Here is a 12,773-nt window from a genome sequence, read left to right as displayed (position 1 = left end):
AGGTCCTTCACTTGCTTGGTTAGTGTTACCCCAAGGTATTTTATGTCATTTTTGGCTATTGTAAAGGGTGATGTATCTCTAATTGCCTTCTCAGCTTCTTTGTCCATTGTATATAGGAGGGCTACTGATTTTTTTGAGTTGATCTTGTATCCTGTTATGTTGCTGAAGGTGTTTATAAGCTTTATCAATTCCTGGGTGGAATCTTTGGGGTCACTCAAGTATACTATCATGTCGTCTGCAAATAGGGAAAGCTTGACTTCTTCCTTTCCAATTTGAATCCCCTTAATCTCCTTATGTTGTCTTATTGCTCTGGCTAGAACTTCAAGTACTATATTGAATAAGTATGGGGAGAGTGGACAGCCTTGTCTCGTTCCTGATTTGAGTGGAATTGCTTTGAGTTTCTCTCCATTTAATTTGATGTTGGCTGTTGGTTTGCTATATATTGCCTTTATTATGTTTAGGTATGTTCCCTGTATTCCTGATCGCTCCAAGACTTTTATCATGAAGGGGTGTTGGATTTTGTCAAATGCCTTTTCTGCATCTAGTGAGATGATCATGTGGTTTTTTTCTTTGAGTTTGTTTATATGGTGTATTACATTGATGGACTTTCGTATGTTGAACCACCCTTGCATCCCTGGGATGAAGCCTACTTGATCATGGTGGATAATTGATCTGATGTGTTCTTGGAGTCTGTTTGCCAGTATTTTATTGAGTATTTTTGCATCAATGTTCATGAGGGAGATCGGTCTGTAGTTCTCTTTCTTTGTTGCATGCTTGTTTGGTTTAGGAATCAGGGTAATTGTAGCCTCATAGAAGGAGTTTGGTAATGTTCCTTCTGTTTCTATTATGTGGAACAATTTAGAGAGTATTGGTATTAACTCTTCTTTGAAGATCTGGTAGAATTCTGCGCTGAAACCATCTGGTCCTGGGCTTTTTTTGGTTGGGAGACCTTTAATGACTGTTTCTATTTCCTTAGGGGTTATTGGACTATTTAAATAGTTTATCTGGTCTTGATTAAACTTAGGTATGTGGTATCTATCCAGAAAAATGTCCATTTCTTTTAGGTTTTCCAGTTTTGTGGAGTAGAGGTTTTTGAAATATGACCTTATAATTCTCTGGATTTCCTCAATGTCTGTTGTTATGTCCCCCTTTTCATTTCTGATTTTGTTGATTTGGATTCTCTCTCTCTGTCTTTTGGTTAGTTTGGATAAGGGCTTGTCTATCTTGTTGATTTTCTCAAAGAACCAACTCTTTGTTTCATTAATTTTTTGTATTATTCTCTTAGTTTCTAATTTATTAATTTCACCTCTCACTTTGATAATTTCCTGGCGTCTATTCTTCCTGGGAGACTTTGCTTCTTCTTGTTCTAGAGCTTTCAGATGTGCTGTTAATTCACTAGTGTGCGATTTCTCCAACTTCTTTATGTGGGCATTTAGTGCTATGAATTTCCCTCTTAACACTGCTTTCATAGTGTCCCATAAGTTTGGGTATGTGGTGTCTTCATTTTCATTGATCTCTAGGAAGTCTTTAATTTCTTTCTTTATTTCTTCCTTAACCCATTGGTGATTCAGTTGAGCATTGTTCAGTTTCCATGAGGTTGTAGGTTTTCTGTAGTTTTTGTTGATGTTGAAATCTAGCTTTAAACCATGGTGATCTGATAGAACACAGGAGGTTATTCTGATTGTTTTGTATCTGTTGAGATTTGCTTTGTAGCCAAGTATGTGGTCGATTTTAGAGAAAGTTCCATGGGGTGCTGAGAAGAAAGTATATTCTTTCTTGTTAGGATGGAATGTTCTGTAGATATCTATTAGGTCCAATTGGGTCATGACATCGGTTAAGTCCTTTATTTCTCTGTTAAGTTTCGATTTGGGAGATCTGTCCAGTGGTGAAAGTGGGGTGTTGAGATCTCCCACTATTAATGTGTGGGGTTTTATATGTGGTTTAAGCTTTAGTAATGTTTCTTTTACATATGTGGGTGCCCTTGTGTTTGGGGCATATATGTTCAGAATTGAAACTTCATCTTGGTCGATCTTTCCTGTGACGAGGATGTAATGTCCTTCTTGATCTCTTCTGATTGATTTTAGTTTGAAGTCTATTTTGTTGGATATCAGGATGGCTACCCTTGCTTGTTTCTTAAGACCATTTGATTGAAAAGTCTTTTCCCAGCCTTTTATTCTTAGGTAGTGTCTATCATTGAATTTGAGATGTGTTTCTTGTATGCAGCAGAAAGATGGGTCCTGCTTTCGTATCCATTCTGTAAGTCTATGTCTTTTTATAGGTGAATTAAGTCCGTTGATATTAAGGGATATTAATGACCAGTGATTCTTCATCTCTGTTATTTTTGGTGGTAGTGTGTGTGTACTTCTCTTCTTTGGGGTTTACTGTTGTGGCTTTATCTATTGCCTGTGTTTTCAAGTGTGTATCTGACTTCCCTCGGTTGGAATTTTCCTTCTAGTGCTTTCTGTAGGGCTGGGTTTGTGGATAGGTATTGTTTAAATCTGGCTTTGTCTTCGAATGTCTTGTTCCTTCCGTCTATGATGATTGAAAGTTTTGCTGGGTATATTAGTCTGGGCTGACATCCATGGTCTCTTAGTGTATGCATTACATCTGTCCAGGTCCTTCTGGCTTTCAAAGTCTCCATTGAGAAATCGGGTGTTATTCTGATGGGTTTACCTTTATAGGTCACTTGGCCTTTTTCCTTGGCTGCTCTTAATATTCTTTCTTTATTCTGTACATTTAGTTGTTTAATTATTATGTGTCGAGGGGACTTTTTTTGGGGGTCTAGTCTGTTTGGTGTTCTATAGGCTTCTTGTATCTTCATAGGCATTTCCTTCTTTAAGTTGGGAAAGTTTTCTTCTATAATTTTGTTGAATATATTTTCTGTGCCTTTGAGTTGGTATTCTTCACCTTCTTCTATCCCTATAATTCGTAGGTTTGGTCTTTTTATGGTGTCCCAGATTTCTTGGACATTTTGGTTCATGACTTTGTTGGCTTTAGTGTTTCCTTCAACTGATGGAACTATTTCTTCTACTGTATCTTCAATGCCAGAAATCCTCTCTTCCATCTCTTGCATTCTGTTGGTTATACTTGCATCTGAAGTTCCTGATCTTTTACTCAGGTTTTCTATTTCCAGCATTCCCTCTGTTTGTGTCTTTTTTATTTTTTCAATTTCCCTTTTCAGTTCTTGGGCTGTTTCCTGTGTTTGTTTCATTGCTTTTTCATGATTTTCTTTCAGTGCTTTATTGTTTTCTTCCAGGATTTTAATGTTTTCTTCCAGGACTTTATTGTTTTCTTGGAGGGCTTTATTGTTTTCTTCTAATTTGTTTGCCCTTTCCTCTAGTTGTTTACAGCGTTCTTCCAATTTTCTTGTCTTTTCCTCTACACAAGCCTCTACCTTCTTCATGAAGTTACTCATAAGGCTACTTTCTTCTGCTTCTTCCAATTTTTGGTGTTCAGGTCTAGATGTTGGAGGCGAGCTAGGTTCTGGTGATGCTGTATTGCTCTTCATTTGCTGTATGTAATTCTGCTTTGACGTCTGCCCATCTCCTTGTGGTTCCTTCTTGGTCTTATCAGTGGACTTGTTTCACAAAGAGCTGACAGACTCAGGAAGACTCTCTCTCTTGTCCAAAAGGGAGTTCTCTTGTCCAACTCTTTGGTCCAGAAGGGAAGTCAGGGGCAAGCTCTGGTCCAGAATGGCAGTCTGGGACAGGCTGGGAGCTGGGGGCCGGTCTCTAAGTCTCAGGAAGTGGCTGGGGTCTTGGGCAGATGGACGTGGGGGCAGGGCGCAGAGACTGCAGGGGCTGCCGGGGGCTTGGAAATGGGGATCCCTCCCGGTGGGGCTAGAAGGGGAGCTGCCCGGTGGCCAGAACCCGGCGCCAAGCTGGGCAGGTCCTCCTGGGGTGGCTGGTGCCCAGGGATGGGGTCCGGGTTGGACCCGGGTACTCACCTCTGGTCCAGAAGGGAAGTCATCGGGGGCAGGCTGGGAGCTGGGGGCCGGTCTCTAAGTCTCAGGAAGTGGCTGGGGTCTTGGGCAGATGGGCGTGGGGGCAGGGCGGGGAGACTGCAGGGGCTGCCGGGGGCTTGGAAATGGGGATCCCTCCCGGTGGGGCTAGAAGGGGAGCTGCCCGGTGGCCAGAACCCGGCGCCAAGCTGGGCAGGTCCTCCCGGGGTGGCTGGTGCCCAGGGATGGGGTCCGGGTTGGACCCGGGTACTCACCTCTGGTCCAGAAGGGAAGTCGTCGGGGTGCTGGTAGTATTTTGTAAAAGAAAGTGTTTTGAAAAATCAAACAGCCTTGTGAGGGAATTCTACACTATATCTGTCCGATCATTATATCCCTGCAAAGGTACATGTAGACTAGATTGTAGTCACAAATCTTTGTAAATTGTTCGTTATTCATTTTCCTGCTTGAGTGTATCTATGTGTTTTTGTGTGAGTTTATGAGCAGGAGATTGTGGAGGCCAAAATAGTGCATACAAGCCCCTTGAATTTGAGATATAGACAGGTATAAGCTTCCACATGGATGCTGAGTCCAAACCCTTGTTCTCTACAGAGGTGTAAGCACTTTTAACTGTTGAATCATCTCCTGCCACTGAAGTCATGAATCCTACACAACTTGTTCTTGCCACTGCCCACAAACATTGCTGACAAAGAAAGGTATTGAGTCATGTAGCAGGAATCTTAGAAGGTCTTACTAATAAAATCAAACCTGGAGCCAGATATTGTGGTGAATGCTAGAAGATCAGAGAAGCAGAACAAGCAACAACTATCTCACCTTGCCAGTTCCTCAGCTGATCCTGTTTCCTCAGGCTGGAAGCCTCTTAGTCCTCGTCCAGAATTGGTCTCAGCTGAACTGGAGCTAAAAAAAAAAAGACTAAAAGCTTAACCAGCCAAATGCTTCTAGTTTCTGGTCTTCACGCCTTATATATCTTTGTGATTTCTGCCATCACTCTCTGGGATTAAAGGCTCACTTCTTGGCATTAAAGGCATGTGTACTATGCCTGGCTGTTTCCAATGTGGCCTTGAACTCACAGAGATCCAGAGGGATTTCTACCTCTGAAATGCTAGAATTAAAGGCATGTGTTCCACCATTTTCTAGCCTTTGTATCTAGTGGCTGTCTCGTTCTCTGACCCCAGGTAAAATAATTAGGATCCACATTATTTTGGGGAACACAATACCACCACAGAGTCACCATATATTGGAATGGTAAATAAGTATTGTGTGGTGGTGGGCATGCTTTTTATACAGCATTAGATGAATTGCTAGTAATTTGTCTTGTCATTTAGCTAACAAGTGTGTGGGGAAGACAGCATGAAGATGTGAATTCAGGGTGGTACCATAAGGCTGCAATGGGAGCCTGCTAAGGAAACTTTGGGAGGATGCAAGTGCTGTTACTTCCATGTGAGGGAGGTTCACAGAGGGTTTTGAGAATGATGCCATTGTAGGTTGTGGTGACTAAAGAGTAGTAAGTGTGGGTAAAATTACTAGAAACAGCTAAACACGAGACAGCACTTGATTTCATATAAAAAATGGGGAAAAGTGTGGACACTTGATGTAGAGAAAGACAGGTGTTCCACTTAAGATTTCTGTACACAGTAACAATGAATGTCACAATAATATAGATAAAATAGGTTTTTGTTTTTTTTTGGTTTTTCGAGACAGGGTTTCTCTGTGTAGCTTTGCACCTTTCCTAGAACACACTCTGTTGCCCAGGCTGGCCTCAAACCCCCAGAGATCTGCCTGCCTCTGTCTCCTGAGTGCTGGGATTAAAGGCGTGGGCCACCATCACCAAGCTGATAAAATAGTTTTGTAGGGAAAAGAAACAGCCAAAATTATTCCAATGATAGTTTCGCATACACAATCCATATAAGTCAACTCGCTATTGATTTGCAGATGGCCAAATTCAAAGGAGAGTCAATTATTGTTTTTGACTTTCATTGCCAGTCATTGTGTATAATGCAAAGAACATTTAAAAAAGACACTTAGGGTGTTGGAGAGATGTCTCAGTGGTTAAGAGCATGGGGTGCTCTTCTAGAAGTCCTGTGTTCAATTTCCAGAAACCACCCAGTGGCTCACAACTATCTGTAATGAGATTCGGTGCCCTGTTCTTGTGTGCAGGCATACATGCAGGCTGAGCACTGTATACATAATAAATAACTAAATTTTTAAAAAAAGACAATTCAGGGTCAATGAAAAGATTTAGCATGTAAATCTCTTGCCACAAGTCTGATGACCTGTATTCACGGAAAATGTCTATTGGAATGAGATGGAGCCAATTCCTACAAGATGGCTTCTTGACTACTTGCTCTTTACACACACACACACACACACACACACACACACACACACACACACACACATTTAAAAAACAGATTGTAATAAAATTAATTAAAGATAATAACTATAAAGGGCAATTATAATAATAAATACCAACAAAAAATAAAAAAATCTTTATGTTTATGAATATTTGAATTAGGCATATGTAGACGGTAGTAAGTCCATACAGGGCCAGGTCCATGTGACATCTACCTGAGGCATCTGATGCCCTTTGTACTAGAGTTACAGGTAGTAATATGGCACCTCACATATTCTTGGAACTGTACTTAGGCCTCCTGTAAGAGCAGACCATGTTCTTAACAGCTGAGACATCTTTCCAGCCCCTTAAGGAACAACAAACCAAAAATGCAATCATAGCTGTCCATAAATGCTGGTTGGTTTTATTCATGGAATGACTTAAAATCCTGGAAGCACATCATTGCTCTCACTTATTATCCACAATTTAGCACAATTCCAATCATATTTCACTTACTTGCTGTGGTGGAAATTACAACTTATGAATGGGGTATTATTGCTCAATTCAAATATTCTGAATTACCACTCTCACTTGGGAGTTCTCATGTTGCCTTGTTCATGCTGTTTTACCTATAACTCCTTCACCATTGAGTACATTAGTAGAACCCAGGTCTGTTGGAGTCCACAGAGGTTTTCAGATGATATCTGAGCTTGCTTTACCAGCATGGCTTCCTAAGAGGATGATTGGACCTCAGGCCTGGCTACTAGCTGTTTCATAGGGGCTACCTTTAATTGTATCTAGTAAGAAAGAGGTCTTTTGCCTCCTCCCTTGGCATTGATATAAAAAGCCCTTTGGAATAAAGTTCTGAGCTAGTGGATTAGGATCTAGGCCCCTCTGAGGCTATCCTGTGTTCTCTCTCTCTCTCTCTCTCTCTCTCTCTCTCTCTCTCTCTCTCTCTCTCTCTCTCTCTCCACCCTCTATAATTCTATCTAAATCTCTCATCCCTCACTCCCCAAGAACACCCAGGGGGAAAATGTGGGGGCGGGTCCTGACACAGGTCTCATATAGAAGGAAATTAGGGAAGTAAGCAAGTGTCCTGTGCTCACTAAGGTGGTGGTATAAGATACATGACTTCTCGGTGCTATGTATGTATTGAGTTTTCTACCTTAAGAGTAGGATTAATTCATTTTATAAACTATTTGCTATCCCTATTCCCTGATGAGGACACAACTGTTGCTGGAGGGCTTCTCTCCAGGTTCCCTAAGCCCCGCAGTCCCACAATCCACTTATAAAATAATCACTCAGATGCTTATATCACTTGTAAACTGTATGGCCATGGCAGGCTTCTTGCTAACTTTTCTTTTATCTTAAATTAACCCATTTTTATAAATCTATACCTTGCCACGTGGCTGGTGGCTTACCAAAGTCTTTACATGCTGCGTGTCCTGGCGGTGGCTGCAGTGTCTCCCTCCTCAGCCTTCTGCTTCCCAGAATTCTCCTCTCTCCTTGTCCCACCTACTTCCTGCCTGGCAACCTACTTCCTGCCTGGTCACTGGCCATCAGTGTTTTATTTGTATAGAGCAATATCCACAGCACTTCCCCTTTTTTTCTTTTTTTAAAAAGGAAGGTTTTAACTTTAACATGCTAAAATTACATATAACAAAACAATTACCGAGCAAGAATTATAGTTACAATATTAAAGAAGATGTCCTATCTATCTTATATTTGTAAGTTTAAGGTTTTATATCTAACTTATCTTTTATCATAACTGAGGAAATTACAACTATCTAGTTTTCAACCACATCAAAGAACTGAGAAGGAACATAATGGTACCTGAGAAATGGTAGATGGATGCAAGCAACTTTCGGGAATCTTGCAAGAGTAGACCAAGACAGCTGGCAGCCTGGACAGTCACCTAATATTTCTCAGCATTGTTGGTGCATTCAAATTGGCTACAGGCCTAGAGTATCTGACAGACCATTTTCAGAAGCAGGATTTCTGAAAGACCATCTTACCCTGTCTTGGCAGAGTACAATGGCCGCTTTCCTTGTGTCCCGCTTGTCCAGAAAGCACAGCATTATATTTGTACTGTCAGCATCAAGGCAAGGGCACGTCTTTGCCCTGTAGGCCATTTTGTGCCAAAAAGACAAACTTCCAAATGGAAATGTCTTAGAAGCCCAACATTCTCTCGGCATCAATTGGTGCAGCCAGGAGCAATTGTGTCTCACGTCCACAGAATTTTAAGTTATTTAAATGCCATATTCTCTAGGTCTATGAAGTGTTTGAAGATTACCTATCTATCTGAAATATATCTATGTATACCTAGAAGACTTAAATAACATGGCTACAGATATGATTATCATAGATGACTAATTATTAATCTATTTTTACTTATCCATTACAATGTTAAATGAGTTACATAAACATAATACCTCAAACAAGAATAGAAATATATATATATATTATATATTATAACAAATATATATATATATTATAACAAAATTAACTTCAAGTCTGTATCAATAAACTAAAATTTATACCAATGTAAAACATTTTAAACATAAACTAAAATCTATACCAATGTAAAACATTTTTAAACAAGTTGTTCTTTAAAAGTAGGTTCATTAATCTACCCTTTTATCTTATCATATCCATATCCTCCTATATATCTATATCATATCCCCTTTTCTTTTTTAGAAAGAGATCACATTTACAATCAACCTGTTTTAAATAAAAATATTGGTTTTTCTCTATCCCACACCAGAGGGCTCTTCTGATTTGGGACACAAGAATTTCTTAACCATTTTTTTAAAGCAATATGTCTGGGTTTAGACGGGGAGTGAGCCAATTCCACCTCTAAAGCCAGCTTGGTATATTTGGGAATTTGGGCGTAGCATCTCTTACTACTTCCTGCTGGAGGGGGGCGCTGTAACTTATGGGGACGCAAAGAAAATTTTAGGCCTATCCGTGAGGCTGTATTGTGTGAACCAGTTGCCTTGAAACCACTCTGGATGTTGGATCATCTGGGCCATGATGTCATCGGAGACCTTTCAGGGGGTCTTGGCTGGTGAAACCTGATGTATCTTAATCTGGAACAAATACACAGCCTCTGGCTTTCTGTGGAAACAAAAGCAGAACCTCTTTTCCAAAGCAACATATCCTTACATACAAATTTTGAAGTCAAGGTACCTTTAAAATATACATTTTGGCATAACTCAACAGCTTTTGCAATCAAATGTTTTTCTTCAGTTAAGAATACCAAAGAGAACATAATCCAGATTCTCTGCATGGTAGCCATCTTTATGTGGCTTATTTTTTATATTACCTTGAGCCTATTGCTTTAAACTGCACCATTCTAATACTGAATCAGTGCTGTGGCTGCTGGCTCTGCCCACTTCAGCTTCCCAACATGGCAGTGGTACATTTTCTGCCAGCTCTGGGAGTCATCAAGTCTCAGAAATAGTGAGTCTAAGCTTTTATCAAAGCAGCCTGTAGCCCAGAAACCTCCTTTTTTAAAAAAAATACTAGTAAAGACTAAATACCACACAGCTTAATGTGCTGCTGGCAGACACCTCATTTCCGCCATACTGCCGGTCAAACGCACATGCCAGGAACCCGCCAGTGTTCAAACCTGTGTTTTGGCGTCTAGCTGCCCATTTGAGACAAGAAGCAGGAACCTGGATTTGGCTCTGTTTAGAATTGGTTATTAAATATTCTCAGGTTTAAGGTGGAAACTCGAGCCATTGGGCGCCATTTGTTGCTGGAGGGCTTCTCTCCAGGTTCCCTAAGCCCCGCAGTCCCACAATCCACTTATAAAATAATCACTCAGATTCTTATATCACTTATAAAGTGTATGGCCATGGCAGGCTTCTTGCTAACTTTTCTTTTATCTTAAATTAACCCATTTTTATAAATCTATGCCTTGACACATGGCTGGTGGCTTACCAGAGTCTTTACATGCTGCTTGTCCTGGCGGTGGCTACAGTGTCTCCCTCCTCAGCCTTCCGTGTCCCAGAATTCTCCTCTCTCCTTGTCACACCTACTTCCTGCCTGGCAACCTACTTCCTGCCTGGTCACTGGTCATCAGTGTTTTATTTATATAGAGCAATATCCACAGCAACAACTAAGGGCATCATATTTAAATAATTTTTCTTGAGAATTTCATACATTATGAAACCACCATCTCTAGTAAATGGAATAGAACAGCTCTGAACTATAGCTTACTTTTCCTAGTTTGGACTGACAGAATTATTGAATGCTTTTGTACAAAAATCAGAGCCTTAAAAACAAGGATTTGGTGAGATTGTAAAATGGTGTGCCACTTTGGCAATACAGTTTGGTGGTTGGTCAAAATGCAAAACATTGTTACTCTGTTACTTAACAATTCTACCCTTAGGAATATATCCTCAAACTACTGAAAATGTGCACCTTTGAAACATGTACATGAAGGTTTACAGCAGTGTGTTGTTAATAGTAAAAAAGTTAAAACAACTCAAATAGCTATCAAATACTGGAGAGAAATAAAATGTGGCTGACCCATACAATAGAATATTAATAAGACATAAAAATGAATGAGAAACTGACAGATTAAATGACTTTGGTGAACCTTCATAATTTCATTTGTAGATCTTTCCATTTCTAATTTATAAATACATTTGGGGTTATAAATTATAAATGTACGGTCTCCTGTCAACATTGTATACTTCTATTTGATGATTTCTGTGTCAAACATTATATGGAAATGTTTCCAAGTATTTTCTGTATTAACTGTGAATGAATAGAACAAAATAAATTGCCTGTGATGGAAAAAAAAACCAACACCCTCTCTCCTCATTCTATTTCCCACACATCACATGCAAAAAAACTGTCAAACTCATGAGCTCTTTTTCATTTATTATTTTCAAACACTATTTTTCATTTACTTCTTTCATATATATATGCACTTGCACACACACACACACACACACACATGATTCTATTTGCTATTGCTCGACTACTCGTGTGTTTGGTGATGATCATATGGGAATAAAAAAAAAACCTATAAGAGGTTTAATCCTGGAAAAGACCAAGTCTCAATCACTCTTGAGGGCATCACTTCTAATCCAGACAGAAAGATTCATATTATAGTGTATCAATCGATCTGTGTTTGTCCTTGAAGAAGATAGGCATTATGATACGGATGCAATGCTCTTCAGAAAAGTCTCAACTACATCTTTATCAATAAAGTATGTGGATGTTTTAAAGATTTCAAAATACAGAATACACTGGTGTGGCCTGTCCATAAGGAATGCTGAAGTTGCACTAACAATACTTTTGCTTTCTGCATCAGATATGGATCAGTGTATGAAGTGTCCAGAGGACCAGTATGCCAATGCAGAGCAGAACCACTGCCTGTACAAAGATGTGACCTTTATGGCCTTTGATGACCCCTTGGGGATGACTCTGTCCTGTATGGCCTTGTGTTTGTCTGCATTTACCGTTCTGGTTCTTGGGATCTTTGTGAAGCACCGAGACACTCCCATTGTGAAGGCCAATAACCTCACTTTCAGCTATATCCTGCTCATCTCCCTCATCTTCTGCTTCCTCTGCTCCTTGCTCTTCATTGGCCATCCCAACTCAGCTACCTGTATCCTGCAGCAAATAACATATGGAGTTTCATTCACTGTGGCTGTTTCCACTGTGTTGGCCAAGACAATTACTGTGGTTTTGGCTTTCAAAGTCACAACTCCTGGAAGAAGGATAAAGTAGCTCCTTGTATCAGGGGCATCAACCTACATCATTCCCATCTGCATCATCATCCAAATTCTTCTCTGTGCATTCTGGCTGGGCATGTCTCCTCCCTCGGTTGAAATTGATGCATACTCTGAGCATGGCCACATCATCATTGTGTGCAACAAGGGCTCAGTAACTGCTTTCTATTCTGTCTTAGGATACCTGGGCTCTCTGGCCCTGGGGAGCTTCACTGTGGCTTTCTTGGCCAGGAATCTCCCTGACACATTCAATGAAGCCAAATTCTTGACATTCAGCATGCTGTTGTTCTGCACTGTCTGGGTCACTTTTCTCCCTGTCTACCACAGCACCAAGGGCAAGGTCATGGTGGCTGTGGAGGTCTTCTCCATCTTAGCCTCCAGTGCTGGTTTGCTGGGATGCATCTTTGTCCCCAAGTGCTACATCATTTTGATAAGACCAGAGAGAAATTCTCTTCAAAAGTTAAGGGAGAAAACATTTTCCTGGACTCACATTTCATAAATTTTAACTGACAAATGTAATGTTGGTACAGAACCAACTATTAGGATACAATGCAAGATTATTCATTAGCTAATGATTCTCACTGTTTCTTCTAATGATGTTGTTTGTCAGTGTCATGTATGCTACTTTTATCTTTATTGTCTCCTATAACTTTCTACTCAGCCACCAATTTCTACAGGACTTTGCTTTTGGACATTAGTGATGAGTGAAAGTGTTCTTTTTGTCTCTAAAATG

General features: G+C 40.2%; 1 pseudogene; it reads left to right on the top strand.

Annotated features, from left to right (window-relative positions):
• LOC102919997 (vomeronasal type-2 receptor 116-like) overlaps positions 1-12,539 on the top strand; it is a 33,271-nt pseudogene extending 20,732 nt beyond the window's left edge.
• Positions 12,540-12,773: the final 234 nt, after the last annotated feature.

The sequence above is a fragment of the Peromyscus maniculatus genome, chromosome 1 (genome assembly GCF_049852395.1).
Source record: "Peromyscus maniculatus bairdii isolate BWxNUB_F1_BW_parent chromosome 1, HU_Pman_BW_mat_3.1, whole genome shotgun sequence".
In the NCBI taxonomy this organism is placed as follows: Eukaryota; Metazoa; Chordata; class Mammalia; order Rodentia; family Cricetidae; genus Peromyscus; species Peromyscus maniculatus.
The sequence above is the reverse complement of the archived record's forward strand: the minus strand, read 5'-3'. Positions and strand labels throughout refer to the sequence as shown.